The sequence below is a fragment of the Accipiter gentilis genome, unplaced genomic scaffold, assembly GCF_929443795.1.
Source record: "Accipiter gentilis unplaced genomic scaffold, bAccGen1.1, whole genome shotgun sequence".
Lineage (NCBI taxonomy): Eukaryota > Metazoa > Chordata > Aves > Accipitriformes > Accipitridae > Astur > Astur gentilis.
Window position 1 is genome coordinate 223,557 of NW_026060975.1, and position 21,610 is coordinate 245,166.

The window sequence follows — 21,610 nt, forward strand, 5'->3', positions numbered from 1 at the left end:
GGTCATGGGCAAGCCATCACTTCTGCACAAAATTAAAGTACAATGGAAACAGGCTGAAGAAAGAGAAATACACAGAATGACAGTGTGGAAAGATGCCCCTCTGCCTTACTTCAGATGTTCATCTAGAGGAAGCGAAGGAAGAAAACAACAGCTATTCTATTCATCATTTCCTGCTGCTGCAGGAGTGCCTGAACTGGCATGATAACATCTTCTTCCACCCAGGTGTGCTAGAAAGGGAATGCTGCACACATCAGTTACTGAATTCAATGAAATAGATGCAAGTAATAAGTTCATAAACTGATCTCTAAATCACTGCTATTTTGTGGATAGACAAGGTCAGAGTCTCCATCCCTGTATTTCGTTTCATCTACAGGCTTGCACTCCATTTGACTCTCACTTAAAAGCTATTCCTGATTTCACTCTTGAACTGAACAGCAGGGAAATAAAAACGGACTTCTTGCATCCCTAGCCCCATGGTTACTTGCAACGAATCCTAAAAGGATGGTCACAGTGCACGTTTTTAGGGTTTTATCTGCCATTGGACAACACTTCCAGCTACCCACTGGTCAGATAAACACTAACATTAGACACTGTGTAGAGGCCTGGCTTACCAGAGCTATCGCTCCTCTGTCATTGGGTCTTCTTGTCCACAGCTTTTGTAGAGCCCCAGCAAAACAGCCCTCTTCTCTCCCGTTGCATATACATAATGGGCAGCTACACTCATCAGCTAGTCACAGACCTGTGGCACATGAAAGAGGAGCTGGGCATGACCTTCAGCATCAAAATCACCCGCCTCCACGCTCAGAGCAGTGTGGCAGCCTGTGTGCCCTCAGTGAGGAGCGAGGCTCTGCAAGCCAACACAGAGAGAGGGGAATGCGCTGCCTCCTATCATGGACGCTACTCTCACACCCTCATCAGTGTTAATTGTGATTCTCCTGTAGCAGCATGAACTACTCCTATCAAAGAGGTAATGACAACAACAAAACATTTGAAACCAACTTCCTGTATTCTACATGAGAGTGAAAAATACGTGCTTTCCTCCAAACGATGCTGCTTGGTCTTTTCTTCCTCCTCCTTTTTTCCCCCTTTCTGCTTAGTATTCAGCTGTGGGTTTTGCATCTCCTCAGAGATGAGCACAACATGGCCGGTTCCTCACTGGACCTGTTCATGACAAACTTCACTGCCAGTTTCTAATGCTTCTTCTAGCAGCTAAGTTTTGTCCCTCAGTATGGTTTCAGGCTTCCCTCCTGGCTGAGTTGTTGCAGTGTGTTCATAGGTCTCAACCTACGATATTGCCCTGGAAGGAGCAAAATTCCCACTTGCTGACACTAGAGAGGAAACTTGCAGTCTGTGACAGGCCACAAATCCTCCTCTCCTATCAGGGTAAAAAAAAAAAGCAGGTACTTGGTACCACACGCCCTGCTTTTCCAACATATGCCACCTTTTTCAGGCTTCTCACAGACAGAGCACTTGAAGAACAAAGACAATCCGGGGCTGAGTTATCCTGCAGGACCACCAGCATCTCTCAGCAGGATCCTGGCCTGACATTCAGGAAATGGTCCAGGGCTCTCCCTACCTACCACATGCACACACACAGAAAACCATCCATCTCCTCTCATTCCTCATTTTCCTTTCCATGGCATTCCCATTTTTGCTGTCACAAACTAGGTATCCCAAGGAGAGTGTTGCAAGGAAGGTCCTTGGCAAAGCTGGTTCCTTACACGACTGTTTGGTAAGGACTAGGACAAACCACTAAACAAGCATGTAAAAACCACAAAGCACATGATTCTGAACATCATGCATTGCCATTTTTCTATGCATTTTTTTCATGCTGCTTTGCAGTGTACATTTTCATATTGTGTTTTAACAGTGAGATTGATTTAACTGGCAATTGTTTATCTAATATTGCTAGTCTCCTACGTTATTACTATTTTTACAGGCATCAAAAAATTCTGATGAAAATGTTTTAAAGTTGAAAGAACACCCACAAGAGAAGAAAGTTCCAAAATCACCTGAGAAATTTCCAAGGTTTACTTTCTTCCTCAGAAATACAACAAAATAATAATGATTTTCATTGCAATTTCATTTAACTGAAGTCTGTCTTCTACCTTGTGAAATGGGAAATAAGTACCATTATTCTCTGTGTTAACATACTACTTCCAATTAGCTGTACCTTTACATTAAGTTTAGCTACGAGACATTTACTTGCATGCTTCTAAATATACTGTTGGGTTATTTCATTTTATAATCCATGCTGCCTGGAAACTACAGAGCCAGAAGTTTGGTTTTTTCCCTGTAAAGAAGAGTTTCATTTTAAGAATATATGACCAAGAAGAATAAAGCTGAGAAGAAGAAATTTCAGGAAACAGGTATAAAATGAACTCAGCGATCCTCTCTCAACTCTCCATTGCTTCTATTGAGACGATCTTCTCAAAGCCGCTTTGCAGGCTAAGTTGGCCATATGTCCACACTGCCTAGGCTGCAGCAAGGCACCAGCCTCTGTTCAACAAGCAGTAACGCTTTGAAAAACGCTTCCAGTAACGCTGGAAGGCTTTTTGATGCACTTTCCAGTTGGCACTCTCATGTAGTTTGGATGCATCTTCTGGACGCAAGCCACCTGAAGCACCACTAGTCAATGTACACCTGGAGAAGAGGCATAGCCCAAAACACTGTAGTTAACATGGCCAGGTCAGCACGATGCTATAGCCAGTGTGACCCAGAAAACTAGATGCCACGATGCCTCACCGTAACCAGTCATGACGTCATCTCAACACGGGCACCAAGCAAGGAGGTTGCTGGTCAGGTAACTGCCACTGGGCTTCACAAGACTAAACTAACACCTGGGTCTTGACTGCTTACAAGTTCGGGACAGACAAAAGCCCTAAAACATGCAGACTTGATCAGTGACACTAGCATAAATGGAATGCTTATGGCAGTCATCCCAGGAAAATGCTAAGTGCCACACAAATGGACACTATCCTCCAGTAGATGCTACACAACAGGGAACCCGTGGACAAGCCCAGCCCAGCCAAGGATGGCCTTCTGTCAGAAAGCGACTGTTAGTTTCATCGCCGAGTCGAGGACAAGCCAGAGGGCTGTAGTTTCACACACCTGCACGCTCCAATGCTGACATTGAACAGGCGGGTGCCGAGCAAGGAAGGCCACAGGGTAATGTGAGTTTGGTGCAGACAGAGGATGATGACCACAACCCTCTCCTCCTGGACTGGGCAGCTCATCCCAGACCTGGCACTACTCCAGACTTTCTGCCAGCTCATTTAGCCCACAGCCCAGTCCTGCAAATCCAGTCCTGCCAAGGGATGCTGGTGTCACTCTGCCAGAAACAGCCTGAGGTGACAGGCCTTGGTTCAGTAAGAATCACAAAAAAACCAAACCCAAAAACAATTTTTAAAAATATCACACAAAATCTCACAATGCAACAACATAAAACTGGCACAGGAGCTAGACCCCTGCATGTGAACCAGCTGGTTATCCATGACCATGAGGAGGTCACCGCAGGTCACCTCAGCTCTCTACCTGCAGCTCTGGCTGTCCCTCACAAAACAGCTGAACCCCTCCTGCCTTTCCTGTCCTGCTAGTAACATCCCACTGAAAAATAATCCCTCCGTGGTCACCAGAGAACAGCCAAGGAGGACACGGGGCAGAGCCACTGACAAAGGTAACAGTGAGGTGGCCCTGGGGTCCGCATGGTTACAGAGAAGTCAAGTATGGCACAAATGCTCTCCAAGACTAGGCAGACCGTAGTCAGGTGCTGTGGAATAGCAAGGATCCCTCGCAGCACTCAGCCTTTCTGTACTGGGGATGTCAAACAGCATGAACATGGGTGCAGTTGTCTAGCCAGAGCTACAGCCATGGGGACTTACTCTAAAAATTGCACATACTTGGCCCTCAAAAGCCAGCATTTTGTCTCAGAGTTCAACAAAGCCAGTGTTTAGCTCAATGTGGTCACATAGCAAACCTGTTTCTTTCACCTCCTCTCCAGAAAAGATCTCCTGTTCAGAAACAAAAAAACAAACCACAGATGGTCGCTGTTCATGCTACCCATCTGAAATTTTGAGTCAAGTTAGCTTTTGGTGCTTTGTTTCTATCACCAGAGTCCTTGAAATTCCCACAGAAGTATGAAGGCTCTCAGAAGAGAACAGAGAACTGGTTGATCGATTACCTTGCTCTCCATCTGAATTGCACTCCATTAGCTAATGCCATTCAGCTTGTGACATCTTAGTTGCCTTAGGCATATACTGGTACAGCCCTGCTAAAGGCAGGTACTCTGATAAAACTGCACGGATAAAACTGGCAGAGAATCTGGTCTCACATCTGAGGCCATACCTGGGCCAACAAAACCAAACCAAACCAGAGAATTTTAGAAGCCAGCTACTGAAAGTATTTAACAGGTAGTTTGCAAGAAAGTGTCTGTGGACAGAGGAGTGTCATTAAGATGACTTCACCTTTGACAAGACAAAGGAAAAGTATAATCACATTTTGCACATCAACAGACACAGAAATTCAGCAATTGAAAGATTAATAAGAGAACAGGCTTATTTGCTTTCCTATCGCTTTGTCTTATCTCAGGGCTGGAGGAAATACACTGGAAAATTTCTCATGTAGTATTTTAGGCCAAGTTCTCTGTTGACATCAACATTAGTAGAGAGTACTGGTTAAAAATAGATGCCACCTTAGTCTAGTATCTCTGCAAAGATCAATATTTAAGCAGCATTTTTTAAGACCTAGAGAAAGCTCAGCAGGACCCCCAGAAATGCTTCTGAAGAAGCAACAAGCAGCAACCTCTGCGACCAGGCTTCGATTCAAAACAGATCAAAGCATTTGGCTGACCCTGGAAATAAACTAATGCTTGCTAAGGCTACAGATAATCTCACTAAGACCATTACCCAACTCACAATGAACTGATAAAAAAGTTTTCACTGCTTCTCTATGGAAGTTGTCTCTGTCATTTGCACCTCCCCTCCCTTCTTAGAGGAAACTTGTTCAGACAAAATTAAATTACATTTGCAGACCTGTATTAGTATCTTGTCACATGAGTTTCCTCTTTCCTAGCATCTGAGCTGTGAACTCAGTGCCACTTTTTTTCGAGGACTGGAGATGAAGCTTGCCTTTTAATAAACTTCTCTATGGAACACTCAACTCACAAAACACTCCGTTTACAGAGGAAAAAAGTTAAAATGTTATCCTGGTTTGTCTCAAACACAGATGGGGAAATGCTCCAGAGAAAAATCCCAGCTGTCAATCTGCACTGCAGACCTCTACTTCATACTGATGTTGGAGGGAGTTCCACCCAGCAGATGCGTGCAGACAACGCAACAAAAATCTGCAATGCAGACAACAGATCCGCAATGCAGATCAGATGCTAGGATTTTACTCACAGGGTGATAATTCAGCTTTGCTGTTCCCACTACAGAATCACAGAAATGCTGAGGCTGGAGGGGGCCTCTGGAGATCATCTCGTCCAACCCCCTTGCTCAAAGCAGCGTCAGCTACAGCAGGTTGCCCAGGACTCCGTCTCATCATGTTCTGAATATCTCCAAGGATGGAGATTCCACAACTTCTCTGGACAACCTCTGCCAGTGTCTGGCTACCCCTCACAGTAAAAAAAAAACCCAAAACAACAACAAAAAAATCCAACCCAATAACCACTTAAGAAAAAAAAAAGAGCTTCTTCTTATGTTTGAATGGTATTTCCTGAATTTCCATTTTTGCCCTCTGCCTCTTGTCCTGTCACTGGGCACTATGGCAAAGAGCCTGTCCCCATCTTGTGTGCTCCCTTCCGTCAGGTATTTACATTGATAAGCTTCCCCCAAGCCTTCTTGCCTCCAGGCTGAGCAGTCCCAGCTCTCCTGGCCTCCTGCTGCATGTCAGATGCTCCAGTTTCTTCATGATCCTTTGCTGGACTCTTTCCAGTATGTTCCTGTCTCTCTCGCACTGCGGAATCCAGAACTGGACCCAGCACTCCACACGTGGCCTCACCAATGCTGAGCAGAGCAGAAGATGGACCTGCTGGTGACGCTCTTCCTAATGCCACCCAGGATGCTGTTGGCCACCGCCTTTGCTGCAAGGTCACATTGCCGGCTCATGGTCTAAGTTGTTGTCCACCAGGACCCCAAGCTTCTTCTCAGCAAAGCTGCTTTCCAGTCAGTCAGCCCCCAGCACATACTGGGGCATGGGGTTTTTCCCTGCCGCGGAGCAGGACTTTGTGCCTCCCCTTGCTGAACTGCATAAGGTTCCTCTCAGCCCAGTTCTCCAGCCTGTGGAGGTCCCTCTGGATGGCAACACACCCACCAGGTCTACCAAACACACCCCCTCTTTTGCGCTATGCCCCATCATCCAGGTCATTCATGTTAAACAGTACAAACCACAGTTGCACAGGCTATAACACAGCCATGCTGGGGCACGGGCGACCAGGGCGGAAACTGATCTGTGTAAAATAGATTGAATCAATTTCTGCTATTATAAAATTTTCACTCATTATTGTACTGCTGCTTCAAAAAGAATGACATCTAGAAGATGACAAATCTGAGTTTAACCTCAATTCAGAAAAAAATGAAATGAGTTTGGAAAAAAGAGAGTAATACGGTTGATATTCTGCTGCAACACAAAACTAAGGAGCCTGTATTCTGTTGATACCAAACAGCAGTTTTTGTAAGAAATTAAGACAGTTTTGCTAGCAGAAGAGCTGATGTATCAGGATAACACAATTATTTATATTATATAACAAATTATAAAGCAGAAAAGCACTAAGCACTTTTGGTTTTTTTCTGAGAACGAATGCAATGAACAAACACGCAAAGCCCAATTAAAGGCCATACTCATTCCAAGTCTGCGAGCTTCCCGGAGTTTTTGTGAAAGCCAGTGGGCATTCCACAGACGGGAATTTGCTGTATCTAGCCCAGGCCACTTTGACTAACACATCATTCAACAGCATCGCTCATGATTCAGCAAAAACACTCTGACAACTTTAGCAGACTTCCAACATTAATCAACAAAGAGGCACGTTTCAGTGCATGAGCACTGCTTTGAAATACCAAGCCACACACTCACCTGCAGTAAATCAGTATAACTCCACAGAAGTCAACTGAGTTTTATGCCAATTTACACCAATTTTGGCCCACCCCATTTACACTACTACACTCTCACATTCTTTTACTCAAGTACTGCACACACTGCAGGTAATTATATTAGAAGCAACTTTAAAACTCTTTAGGAAGCGAAGAAACTCTCACAAGGAGGTACAGTGCCAGAAGAGGAATCCAACTTTCTCAACATCTTCAGAATGAATCTGAGTATTACTTTATTATGAGTAATACTGCTTGGAATTAGGGCAGACTTAATTGTAACTGCTACAAGCAGCCGGAAGGATAACAAGCATCTTTTTGATTCAGGAGCAGATACTATTGGTGACAATTACATGACAAAAATCAGTCCTGAGGTTCCAAGTACTGGAAAGAGAAATGTTACCTTCTTCTTAGAAACTCCAACTACAGATGCTCACACGGATCTAAATGCTGCTTGTGCACATCATTTAAGAGGAAGCAAAAGAAGCTTCTGAGAGTTTTCCTTTGCACAGGAAATGCTCTTCAGTAGCTCTCATTTAAAAGAAACACAACTTCAGGTCTAGCCCTTTCTCAGCTGAGCTGAGAGAAAATTTGCTCTGACAAGGAACTGCAAGAGCTCACATGAAAGAAGAGACAGATCAAAGCTACATACGTAACAGAAGGAAGCCCTGGGCACAAATGGGGACCCAAAGCCCCCATTCCTGGGTCAATTGCCACACCTCAGAATAAAGGCCTTTCCACCAAAAGAAGATACAAGATTGCTCTTTGCCAGAGTACTGGTGCTGCACTGACAGCAAATTTAAACTACAGGTCTGGTTTCAAAACAACCGGAGTCAATTTATAAAGTTTAGATCCATTTTTAAAGTTCACGTGGAAACCAGCTAACACATGATAGCTTTAGCAGTCTCGCTGTGAACACTTCAGTAGATTCAGATCCAAAAATCATTACAACTACAAAGAATTGTCCCAATCTGCAAACTACAGGCCCAGCGGCTCTGACATCAGCATGTGCTGAGTACTCAGATGGATAGTGTGATAATTTCCAAATTAGACCCTTCTATTACATAAAAGAGTTTCTAGAAATTGCCAGTTGGCAGCCTAGCAGGCAAAAACCAGATAAAGAACAGCCACTAGCAAGTTAGGTGGGTAAGGGGTGTTGACAGTTCACGGCAGCTTACCTACACCTTGCTATCTATCTGCAAAGGCACTGATAGGCTGGGCTTTAGAATTGCTGGCAAAAGAATCTCCAGCAAAATACAGCAGTTACAAAAAATCATTCTGCATGGGGAGGCAAACCAGACAAAACCTTCACCAGAAAGCACAGGGTCAAAAGAGAGATACACAGAGCAGGGAGTGCAAACAGGGGACTCCAAGCAACCCATAGCTGGTAGTCATAGCATTCCTGGGGGAATCAACAATTCAATCCATTGGATGCATGACACCTGCAACAGGTATGGGGATTTCCAATGTGTCCCAGGTAAATGTTTAGAACAGATTCTCTCTTGGGTTTCATCAAAAAAACAAATCTCAATTTGATCTTTCAATGCATAAATGGCTAGTGTTTTCCCAAGATGGAACACAGGTTTCTCTCCAGATCTGATTGTCATACTCAATTAACTGGAGCTAAGTATCCCTTTTTCCTCCTCCTTCAAAGCTCTTCACACAAAGAAGAAACGCAGGACCTTAGCAAAGATTAAGCTCTTATCCATCAGCCTTAAGATTATTTTGGGTCATTGCATGATTGCTACTGTTGTTGTTCCCTTCAAATTATTCCTGAACTCTTACTTGCAGGTTTTGTGGTCTCAAAGCCAAACCAAATCTGTCCTTGATTGGATTGGATCTGGAGAATGTTTTACCACATCCTTTAGGAAAGCATCACAGTACAACGTACCACGTAACTTCATTGCCATCAGCCAGCCATTTAAAAGCAGATGAAACTGTATAGGAATTTCCTTTGGAGTGCCTTCTTAACGCTTCTTGCTTATGCAAATTAAAGAACTCAAAGCTTCAGCAATTCATCAAAGACACTTAGCTCAGCTCATCACACTCTCTCTGACTGCCAAGACTAAGAAAGCCACTATCCCCTTTTCTCATTGGGAATCAAATATACACCATGACAGCCTTAATTCAATAACAGGATGAGCCACAGGACATGCACAGACTGCCAGAACAAGAGCCCGCATTCCCCTCCTCCCAAGTGCCCTTCAAGGGCAAGCAGGCTGGAGGAATAGGCCAGGTGGCCACCAGCCCCTTTCCAGTGCCATTCTGCCTGAAAACCCAGCTGCTCCTCCCCGTTAGGTGACACGCCAGGACAATCAGTTCACATCAGGAAACCCTCGACCTCTGCATGTGCACAGAAAGACCACGCTGGGTGTCACCACATGCCAAGAGGCCAGGGCGTCATGGCATAGAATTCACTTCATCTACCCAAATAAGATATGTGGTCCACTCCACCAGGGTGATTAGACACGATTTATAGCATAACAGTAGTGACAAGAGTACCTTTCATTAGCAGCACTTCGAGTACTCAAAGCTGCAGCACAAGCTGTGACACTTGTGCTTCTTAGGCACTTGTGCTTTACAGCTTTCCTACCTTCCCCACAGCAACACATTCTCTGATCTGCTGTGTCTCCTGCTGCTCTGCTCTCCTTGGGCTTTTCCTCCAAATAGCGCCCTGCCTGCTTGTGTGGTCACATATGGCGCCTCGTTCACAGCTACAGATGTGCTGATTACATAGAGACAATGTTAGCACTGCTCAACCAGACAGCAACTCTGGGAAGGCAGCTTCTCTCTCTCCTATCCATTCCTTCACTGGGACCCTTTCTTATCCTACCAGCAGTTTTCACAAAGCAGAGAGGAACCAAATACCTGTCCTGGTTTCAGCTGGGATAGAGTTAACTGTCTTCCTAGTAGCTGGTACAGTGCTATGTTGCGAGTTCAATATGCAAAGAACCTTGATAACACTGATGTTTGCAGTTGTTGCTAAGTAGTGTTTACACTAAAGTCAAGGATTTTTCAGCTTCTCATGCCCAGCCAGTGAGAAAGCTGGAGGGGCACAAGAACTTGGCACAGGACACAGCCAGGGCACCTGACCCAAACCGGCCAACAGGGTATTCCATACCATGTGACGTCCCATCTAGTATAGGAACTGGGGAGTTGGAGGGGGGGGAACCGCTGCTCGGGGACTAGCTGGCTGTCGATCAGCGAGTGGTGAGCAATTGCACTGCACATCATTTGTACATTCCAATCCTTTTATTATTGCTGTTGTCATTTTATTAGTGTTATCCTTATCATTATTAGTCTCTTCCTTTCTGTTCTATTAAACCGTTCTTATCTCAACCCACGAGTTTCACTTCTTTTCCCAGTTTTCTCCCCCATCCCACTGGGTGGAGGGGGAGTGAGTGAGCAGCTGTGTGGTGCTTAGTTGCTGCCTGGGGTTAAACCACAACAATACCTTTGAGATGCCTACCATTTTGTTAAGCTACTGATCAAGTTCAGCTATGCTTAACAACTTAACTGGAAGGCTGACTGAGAGATACACAGCAATTTCCTTTGGAAAAGGATAGCCAGTTTTCCTTAGGAAACCAGGCTAAAAATTATGTCAACAGGAATTGCAAGGCATCCCAGTTTGATATTAGTATCTAGAGGCTTTTAGTCGCTCATGGTGGAGACAACTAAATAGTGCATTATTAAACACTTCCTTATCACAATAAAGGCTATCCTTAAGTTAGTGTCTTTTCCTATATACAACTCCCTGCCCGTATACAGTTTCTTCTGTTCATGCTACCCATCTGAAATTTTGAGTCAAGTTAGCTTTTGGTGCTTTGTTTCTATCACCAGAGTCCTTGAAATTCCCACAGAAGTATGAAGGCTCTCAGAAGAGAACAGAGAACTGGTGGATTGATTACCTTGCTCTCCATCTGAATTGCACTCCATTAGCTAATGCCATTCAGCTTGTGACATCTTAGTTGCCTTAGGCATATACTGGTACAGCCCTGCTAAAGGCAGGTACTCTGATAAAACTGCACGGATAAAACTGGCAGAGAATCTGGTCTCACATCTGAGGCCATGCCTGGGCCAACAAAACCAAACCAAACCAGAGAATTTTAGAAGCCAGCTACTGAAAGTATTTAACAGCTAGTTCCCAAGAAAGTGTCTGTGGACAGAGGAGTGTCACTAAGATGACTTCACCTTTGACAAGACAAAGTAAAAGTATAATCACATTTTGCATGTCAATAGACACACAAATTCAGCAATTGAAAGATTAATGAGAGAACGGGCTTATTTGCTTTCCTATCACTTTGTCTTATCTCAGGGCTGGAGGAAATACACTAGAAAATGAGTGAGCGGCTGGGTGGTGCTTAGTTGCTGCCTGGGGTTAAACCACAACAATACCTTTGAGATGCCTACCATTTTGTTAAGCTACTGATCAAGTTCAGCTATGCTTAAGAACTTAACGGGAAGGCTGACTGAGAGATATACAGCAATTTCCTTTGGAAAAGGATAGCCAGTTTTCCTTAGGAAACCAGGCTAAAAATTATGTCAACAGGAATTGCAAGGCATCCCAGTTTGATATTAGTATCTAGAGGCTTTTAATCGCTTATGGTGGAGACAACTAAATAGTGCATTATTAAACACTTCCTCATCACAATAAAGGCTATCCTTAAGTTAGTGTCTTTTCCTATATACAACTCCCTGCCCGTATACAGTTTCTTCTGAAAACCTGCAAGGAAGACTGGGCTAGCAACTTCGGTATAAGCCAAGCAACTAAGCACAGACCCGGGAACAGACTTGTATGCCCACAGGAGTGCCGCACGGACGTTTGAGACTCACGTGGTTGGAGAGGTATACCAGCATCTGGATTTAAAAATATGATTGTCCTCTGTGCGTGGTGGAGGTACCGTAGTCCATGTCAAGGACTGGGAGTGATCTGCATGCTTACAAAGACAGACCTGGAAGCCTTGCACAGCTGCAAAACAAACGCTCAGAGTTTATTATGGTACCAGATTCACGTGACGTACGTCAGGCAGAGAAGGGTGGTCAACGACAGGCATTGGGCAGTCCTCAAAGCAGGACTTCTTTACTACCAGGACTTTCTTTAGCCATGGAGCTTCAGCTCAAACTCTCATCCCCATCTTGGAAGTGGATTTCTTCCCTGCCTTTCAAAGGCACAGCTCTGTTAGGACACCCACAGTCCATCTGAATTTCTCAACTTGGGTCTTTTCATGTGTCCGATATTTACAGGGACAGAATCTCTGGCTTTGCTTGTCATCAGTAATACATCTATCCTCTGAAGAACAAGAAGACTGGGACACCAAAAAAAACCCCAACCCAAAAGGCAGAGAAGTCCATTTCTCTTTCAACTGCCTGAAAAAACACCTTCCTCCTGGACCCCTGTGGATATACGCAAAGAGAGAGAGAATGCAGCCTTTGAACAGTAACTGGGATAAATCTCTTTCTCCTCTGATCATTCCCCCTCTGACTCATAAATCTCAATCTACCAGGAAAATAGTGCACAGCTCTCACAAAGCATTACTTGCACCTAGAAGGGAGGCACAATTAAAAGAAGAGACAAGAGAGACAAATGATATGGGAGCCATTTCCTTAATGAACAGAACACTTTTCCCTTCTTATTCGTCATAATGACTACCAATAAAGAACAGGAAGAAGCAACAGGTTTGAATACAACACCGATGAATTTAAGTTTAATCCAAGTAAAGTGCCTTATAACAAGTCTGGATTGAAAAAGATGCTGAGAAGGGCGGTTTTCAGAGAGACTGCTTACATTTTAATGTTTAGCGAGACCTGAATCTGCAGTAGATGGGTACAAAAAACAAGGAGAAAATGTCTTTTTTTTTAATTTTAACAAGTTAGGGCAAGTGAGATTCATCTCTCATTTTTGTGTGTTCTTTAAAAAAATAAGAAGAAAATCCAAATAAAAAAGGCAGTAAACAAATACTGAGACCCGGGAGGGAAGGCGGGCTTTATTCTACCCCACGACTAGCCCTCAACTCCTGTTCTTCTGCGGTCATGGTCACAGCTCTCCCGCATAGCATCACCTCCCTCTCTGATTTTCAGACCTCACATACTAGCTTAGGTAGCTACAGCCAAGCTTCGGTGCTGCCCAGAGAGTGTCAAAACGTGAGAGGTGCTAAAGGAGTCCTGTAGGTCCCTCTCCACCAGGTCACTAGAGATGGGCTCTTGCTAGGACTCAGGCAAAGTAGGGGGAAGGCTGGCTCATACCCCTTATTCCCACTGATGCCACCTTGACCCACATGACTGAGCCTCGTGGGCTGACTCCCAGCACGCGGTGCTGTGACTGAAGTTTTCGCACTTGGAGCACTGCAGCATCCTCTCTATCCTGTGGATCAAATGGCCAGTAGCTGGCATGAGCAACAGTTTACATCACTCACAACTGAACCTGAAAGACAGGAAGATTAGCTGCCAGGGCTATTTAAGACTCCCAAAGCAGAACAGAAGCAGATAAGGAAAGCAAAGCAAACCATCCTTGGAAAGATAAAGAACTTTGCAGCTGACACAGGAAAAGCAGCTATTAAGGTAAGCAGGGGTGTTACCAGTCTCAAGCTAAAAGTATTTTGAAAGGTGACAGCAATTAAGAACCCATGCAAGCCTTGAGCTTAAAAACACTCTGACCTTGAAGGAACTCAATCTGCCTTTCTGGTTCCCAGGACATATGGCCTCAGTGACAGATGATCTATATCACTTCCTAGTTCAGTATAGCTACACAGGTATCCCATAAGGCTTGTCTGGTTCAGGACAGAGGGTCTTTGCCTCACCTGCTGACTGTTCAGCTGCCTGCTACCCTGACTCGTCACTTTGGAATCACTGCTGCCCCAAGCCCCCACGTGCTAGATGGAGCCAGCTGGACTACTCCACGATTCCGGACCAACTTCAGCTGTCACACAGGCCCTGGACCAGGATGGCAGGTTGCACTGAACATTTTGTCTCAGACGAGCATCTCCACTCCTCCCTGGATGTCACCGTCACCTTGTACCATGGGATCTCTCCTGCCACAAGAGCCAGCACAGCCATTACATCCCATAAGCACCACCACAGTCATACACCCCAATCCAGTGCCCCAGGTCTTCGGACTCAAAAGAACAACCCGTCTCTCCCGTACATCAAAACCAAACAAGTCTAGCAGAAATGATGACATCTTGGACACGCCGAGTTTTCCGCTGAAACAGTGCCACCCTGGTGACTTGGTTCACTCCAGGCAGCAGTCTGGGGACAAACGCAGCAGTTTCTCTCCTATCCTCCAATAGAAAGCACTTCCACAAACTTCTAGGTGGTACTGGGAGAACAGCACCCAAACTGTCTCCCGTTTCTCTGCTCCCCCTGCTGGGTGCCAGCCCAGCATTATCAAAATGCCTGCTTGGGTAGCGCTGCCAGGCAGCAGCACACGGAAGCTAAAGCAGCCTGTAAAGTTACTACACAGTCTCCCAAAGAGCTCAGTAATTACCACTGTTAATTCTTACCAAGACCAATAGCACCACTACTCTTTAGAGGGACCAAGCAGATCAAAAAGCAGATCCGGGAAGAGAGTTTCCGAGTTACAGGCTTCAGTGTCAGCAACCGCTGACATCTCCAGCCAACAGCCAGATCACGCAGCCCTCCCAAGGCTGTACGCCCACCACCTAATATTCCACACTGGCATCAGCCCACAGCCACTGCCAACGACTGTACGTACACGGATGCTGATCCACGCACAGCTATTCAAAAACAAAGGAATCACAGCCCCTGTAATTGTGAACTTGCATATTGGTGCAAAGAAAGACAGTGGATATATCGGGTTTGTTGCATAAAGTGTGGGCCAAGAAGCTAATCACTTCTATGTGTCTCATGATACTTTTTTTCCCTTGTCAAAAGGGGATAATCCACCATTCTCCATATTCCACTGTATTTTCAAATGCAATAAAAGTTGGGGCCTCCCCTATCTTTATTAGGCAAACAGACTAAATGCCAGGGAGAATGGATTTTAAATCTACATTTTAAGCACTGGAGTAGGAGTCAAGACACAAAATTACTTACAACTGCTTGCTCACTGCAATATAGAGAGAGGTATAGAGAGGGGGTTGGTTTCATTTGGGTTTTGCTTTACATCTTAAAGACGGATTATTACCGCAGGAAAAGTACAACCGAAATGATTGAAGTAGTCACATTCCTCCTTCCATGTTTAAATGCGTTTCAAGCTCAGATCTGGAAGCGGAACAAAAGCACACATAGATCTCCTCCGAATTTTCCAAGCTACAGAACAGTAAGTCCCACACAGTAGAAAACAAGATCTAATACAAGAGGTGGCAGCTAGGATTTCATGCTGCTTATATGTATTCACATAAAAAGAGATGCAATCACAAGCAAGCGTCACTCCTTTGACACTGGACAGGCATTCTCTCTCTAGCTGTGCATGGAAGGGATAGTTTTGCCATACACTGCTCCAACAGCAGTCAATCAGAACTAGTAAGGGAGTCGCTGCATTTTACAGTTCGTAGCAGTCACGTTCAAAAGCAAGGCCTGGTTTTTCTCTCTGTAAAATCAGTTCATGCAAGCCCAACGTGGCCCCACGCACCCCCTGAGATTCAGCCAACAGATTCCCAATTAAGACATGCTGAACTGGACAACTTGGAAAGCACATTTCAGTACCCAAAAGGCAACAGGGTAGCAAGATCTTCCACTAGCGTCCAGTAAACAAGAAACAAGGAAAGCCCATGCTTGCCAGGCAATCACTTACCCTCAGACACACCAGGCAAACTCTGTCACGGAAGCACTTGCACCACCCACAGAAGACCTTGAGGAATCAAACATGCAGCCCATCATACAAAAGATGCTACTGCCTCCTAAGCCCCAGTTTGCACCATAATACCAACAAGATCCCAAACTCAGTAAAAACACCACGGTGTTTTTATTTTCTCGTGTCTTTAGACAGTGATTGCAACATACCCTCTTCTCTTCCACTCCCCTGCACAGCTCAAGTGCACACGGGGCTTCCTTTCTTTATGAAACTAGACAATTAAAATCTACTTTGTAACAACAATTTGTTTGGATTCCCATCTATAAAAGCCTCCAAAAATGCCACACTGTACAGTAATTCCTCTACCGGTGAAATACAAAGGTTCGGTAATGTTTATAAAGACATTTAAACGGCATGAGCAAAACTATTTTGCTTCATTACATTTTCCAACCCTTCATGCTATGTACAAGCTCACTGCTTCCAAGAGTCACCCCTACTCACATGATCAAATCATGCCACTTGAAACGCTCCGACATTATTTTGGCATATAAAAAGGTTGAAATTATCGTGACGACAGCAACCTAAGGACTGCAGGTACCCAGAATCTGGTATGAGAAGTGAAAGCTGAAAAAGAGTTAGAGCTCTTGAAATTACACATTTTAAATACCAGAGACACAAAGTGTTTAAAAGCCATTCAATACCACGCCTCACCAGAAAACCATAAAACCATCAAAGGTTCTGAAACACTTGTCCTGAATCATTTCAATGGAAATATTAAAGGATGAAAACGCCCCAGGGAATTACAGGATTCATTTATATAGACTGACAAACTCACTTTGTGGTAACGTGTTTTTAAATGTCAAGCAGTATAAACAAGGTATCTGAAATTACCACCTAATACAACGACTTGAACTTCAGCGCCTTCAAAATCACACTTATACGAAGACTGAAATCAGTTTGACAGACTGAGGTATAATCAAAATCACTGTAGTCAAGAGAAATTTATCCAAAGCAAAAACCATTTCATGCTTGCACACATGTGTGTTTACTATAAAAGTAGAGCATAGGTTTTCAACAGCGACCAAAAAAAGGCTCGAAAAACACTTGGAAAAAATAAATTCTGCCACTCACTCCGCTTTTGCTGGGCACGCCGATTTTCACATTTTGGTCAAAGATCACTCGGCTTCTCCAGTTTACCTCACTTTGAGAAAATCATTTTCAGAAGACATGCCTCCAAGAAACATCGGACAACTGTACGTCCACATGATTAAATAAGAGGTAGGATCTGTCACGCACTTTACAACAGCAGCGACTGCTTGCTTGCAAGCCCCTGGCCAGAATCCTTCTCCTTGGCAAAATAAATTTTAATGCTAGACAGTTCTCAAGACATCACATCAACAGGAAAAGGATTAGCTCTCCCTCGCATCAATAAAGCGCATCATCTGACCTAAAGTGCAAGTCTTCATCACTAAACCACTTTCAGAAGAAACAGTGCCAACCTTCAAAGACATCTTCCTAGAATGAGCTGTCTTTCCTGACCATTTTGACTACTTACAGACTTTATATCTGTCTAGTTCTTCACCTTTTAGGAAGGCTAAGGAGGTCGGAGAAGTAACGGACAAGTCCAGCCAGTATTATTCATGGACCTCTTTTTTCACTCTTGTTAAGTACAGATACGCAGCACTGCAGAATCCTTCGGGACTGATTTCTCCCACCAAACCCACGCTGCAGACTTAATCTTAAAAGCATATCCTCTCGAGGATAAACAAAGTAAGCTCATATCCGCCAGACCTGAAAGATGTTTTCACCAATGCCTCAGGACTGTCCACTGCTGGTAGTTCATCCGCTGAGCTTTCTTCAGGAGGTCTAGGGTCACTGATGATGCTCGGCTTTGGCCTTTCCTTGAGGTTGCCGGTCAGCCCACCGATAACGGTGTTCCACAAGCAGTTCTGTCATTTAGACCCTGCAAAACCAGACAGTCAGCAAAACACATTGCTAGGCCTACTGTCCAGCCTCTCAGCAGTCTGCAAAACAAAAATGCTCTCTGAACTTTTCACCTTTGCATCACCACCAGTTTGGGATTAAGCCTGAAAACCCAAAAGAAAGCTCCAAGTGGAAATAAGCACTACCTTTCAGCTCATTCCAAGCCCAAGACCACAATGCTTCCCATAAAAAGATTTGGTTACAGAACAGGGAGTTTTCACATCTCACTAAAAACCATCCTCTCCACGTTAACTTAGAGCTTAGCATGTAGTGGCGTGGCTGTATTTCAAGCCAAAGAACGAACCACAAAACAAAGTACCAAATCCATACAATATTAATCGTTGAGTTTCTTAGTGCTTAAATTACAGACCTGAGAGATCACTGAAGGACTCGCATCCAAAAAACATACTTCTTTTCTGCTGAAATGTCAACTTTTCCCAGCAGACGTTCAAATGCCAAAATATTTCTAGGGATGGTCTTTGTACATTTCTTTCCAAGAGTCGCCAGGCGCCTCTTGCATGTCATTCAGAGAACCCATCCTCATCTGCAAGTCTAGCTCCACTGACAAAGTACAATTAGCACCCTTCAGTCAGATCTCCTCCCCCCCCACCGCTCAAGAACAGAATACCTGCCTTACAGCTCATCAAGTTGAAGGACAGGGAGGGGTCACTCCCCACTTAAGACAGGCTCAACCTGGGGAAGAAACCAAATCCCTGTAATCTGCTACCCATCAAGTCACAACAAGGCTACGAGGAAGCAAAACCCAGCCTGAGAACAGCTTCCCCCCGGGGAGCCCTCCCGCCTTCCCGCCTCAACTCCACTCCCCGTTCTCTCCACCTCCTCCCCCCGCCGGCGCAGGGGAACAGGGGACGGGGACGGGGGCTGGGGTCGGTTCCTCACCCCTTGTCTCTGCCGCTCCTTCCTCCTCAGGGGGAGGAGGACTCCGCGCTCGGCCCCTGCTCCGCCCTGGGCTCCCTCCCGCGGGAGACAGCCCTTCCCCAACTTCTCCAGCGTGGGTCCTTTCCGCGGGCTGCAGTTCCTCACAGACTCCTCCAGCGCGGGTCCCTTCCACAGACAGGGTGCAGTCCTTCCGTCACAGCCTGCTCCAGCGCGGGAGCCGCGGCCATTTTGGGGGACATCCGCTCCCCCGCTCCCCTCCACGGGCTGGGCGGGGACAGCCTGCCGCCTCCCCGCGGGCTGCGGGGGCATCCCCTCCTCCCCCGCTCCTCCTCCTTCCCTGACCTCGGGATCCGCAGAGGGGTTCCTCTCACGTCCCACTCCCCCGACTCCCTCACGGGGCGTTCCCCTTCGGAAATCTCTTCTCCCAGAGGCGCTACCGCCGTCGCTGAGGGGCTCGGCCTGGGCCAGAGGCGGGGCCGGCTCCGAGCCGGGGGAGCTTCGAGCAGCTTCTCCCAGGAGCCGGCCCTGGCCCTGGCTTTTGATGTAGAATGTCTTTTGTTGTGGAGATATGTAGTCGTGGTAGAGTTAATCCCCTTATCTAGTAAATTATAGCTGTTGTCTTTCTCTTCCTTATCTAGTAAGTTATATTTGTTATTTTTCCTCGTGATTTTTACGCAACATTTAAGCAAGCCCTGCTTTTCTTGTTTGGTTTTTTTTTTTACACAAAGCATTCGTTTAATTACAATGTGTGTCTTCGCCCTTCCCGATTAGTATGTAAGTAAATTATCATATTGTTGTTTTAACATCATTAGCCGAATTGATTCTATTCTGCTTTGAACAAGGGCTACAACTTTTATCTAAAATACACGGACCAAAGGTCAAGATTAGCAGTAAGACTTTTAGGGGTAATTGTGGAGAATGTCTCTACCCCCATGTGCGATTTCATGAACAAAGTTAACCCGTTCATTACAATCAGAAATCACTCTCCAGCCCATTAACAAACTAAACATTGCACAGGCTCATAGAAGTACACAGGTGACCGTCGTTACATCTGCCTCCATATTAGAGGGATCAGCACTGTAAAAATACCTGCAGTCAGCAAATATTCATGTTGCATTTATGAGCATTTTCATTCCAGTACACACAGTATGAAACAATATTATCCTGGTAGGAAGGCTAGGTAGGTATTCCAGCAAGGAAGACTGCTTTGCTGCTATATTAATACCTTATATTATAGTGCAATAATCCTGTGCTCTACCTAGTCTCAGACTGGTTCGTTGGAGGGGGAGGGGGAAGTGTATGGCTTTAAACAGCTTGCAGTATTGGGTCAAAGTAGGCACAGATGTTGCAGCAAATCCTTGAAACAACATAAATTCACCATGCTCATCTGAGCCTATTCAAAAACGTATTCACCGTGGCCATGTAATAAATAATTATAGGTAATTTGCTGATCAAAGAAGTTAAGCAAGGGAAACGAACTTGTTACACCAGATGTGAGAACATCCTGTTTTGACAAGAAAAACTTACCTACAATGTTATTTACTGCCATGAGAACGGAACCTTACAGTCTAGCAGTTGTTTAAAAAAAATGCTGATGTTGGGCTGCAGTATTGTGATATCATGACAACCTTTATCCTTGTTTAAATTTATGTAAAAGATGTAAGCTTTCGATATACCTTGTGAAAAGCGAGCATAAATCCTGAGGAAGTCACGATTACGGAAGAAGGCAAGGGGTGTACCGAAGATGGAGACTGACCTCGGTGAAAATAAAAGAGACTGCTTGGCTTGCCTAATTTTGCGAGCCTTGGTGGAGCTGCGACTCCCCAACCGCCCAGCGCGCTGCTTTGTTTTCCTACCTTAATAAATATATAGTGAATACAATTTGAACTCAATTTGTCTCAATTCAAATATAACACTGGGGTAGGACGTTCCCTTCTTCTCAGTCTTTTCGTTCTCCTTCAGGGGCCCAGTCGTTAGCAAGGCATGCCTTGTACAGACAAAGGATCTCTTATTTCACAAGACCTCCTCTTAAGAAAATCCCTCCTCAAGTCCATGGCTTCTCTCTCAAGTCCATCCTCTTTTGTTACTGTGAAATACGTTCATCTGATTCGTGTTAATACAAACAATGCTAGGGCCGCATAAAAAATGTGACCCTCACTGTCTATGTAATCTTTAACCATTTTGTCGACCCTTGTATAACCGCAGGCCGGGAGGAGACAGATGAGATTGATTCAAAGAAATTAACTCAATAGTTTGATTGACTATTAAGTAGGTATTCTTTATTGACAGCGCTGGTTGCACGGGGGATCGCTCCACCTATTGTGCACACCGTTGCACAATTTACCAGAAATTTGTACAATGTAAATATACATATTCATAAGGTTATTCAATACAAAAACATACATATGCATAAGTGAGGTGGAGTAATTAAAAAGGCTCATGTCAGCAATTCTAAAATGTATATGTCATCATTGCGCATGCTCAGATTTTTCTTTGGTAGTCGTTTACTTCTTCAGGGGTTCTATCTTCCTCTTCCTCTTCTGTCCTTTAGATGAACTTTAGTCATCTACGCATGCTCTCTTCTTACTAGGCAATTATAACAGTTTTATGGTTGCTTCTCATACATCTTATCTTAGACCTATATTTCAGTTCTTGTTATCGCTTCCTTGGTTAACGCATCCGTCCTTGACGAGTACCAAGTACCGGTCCCTGACAAACTTAATCCCTGACAGACACCAGTCCTTGGTAAGCAGTGTTACAAGAATCATATGGTTACGAGAACAAAGGCAGGAGTTCGTATCTTTGCCAGCCCTATCTATTCAAGCAAGGCCTCTACTTGTGCCTTCTCGACAAGATTTTGTGATTGTTCATGGTTCCTTCTTACAAACACCAG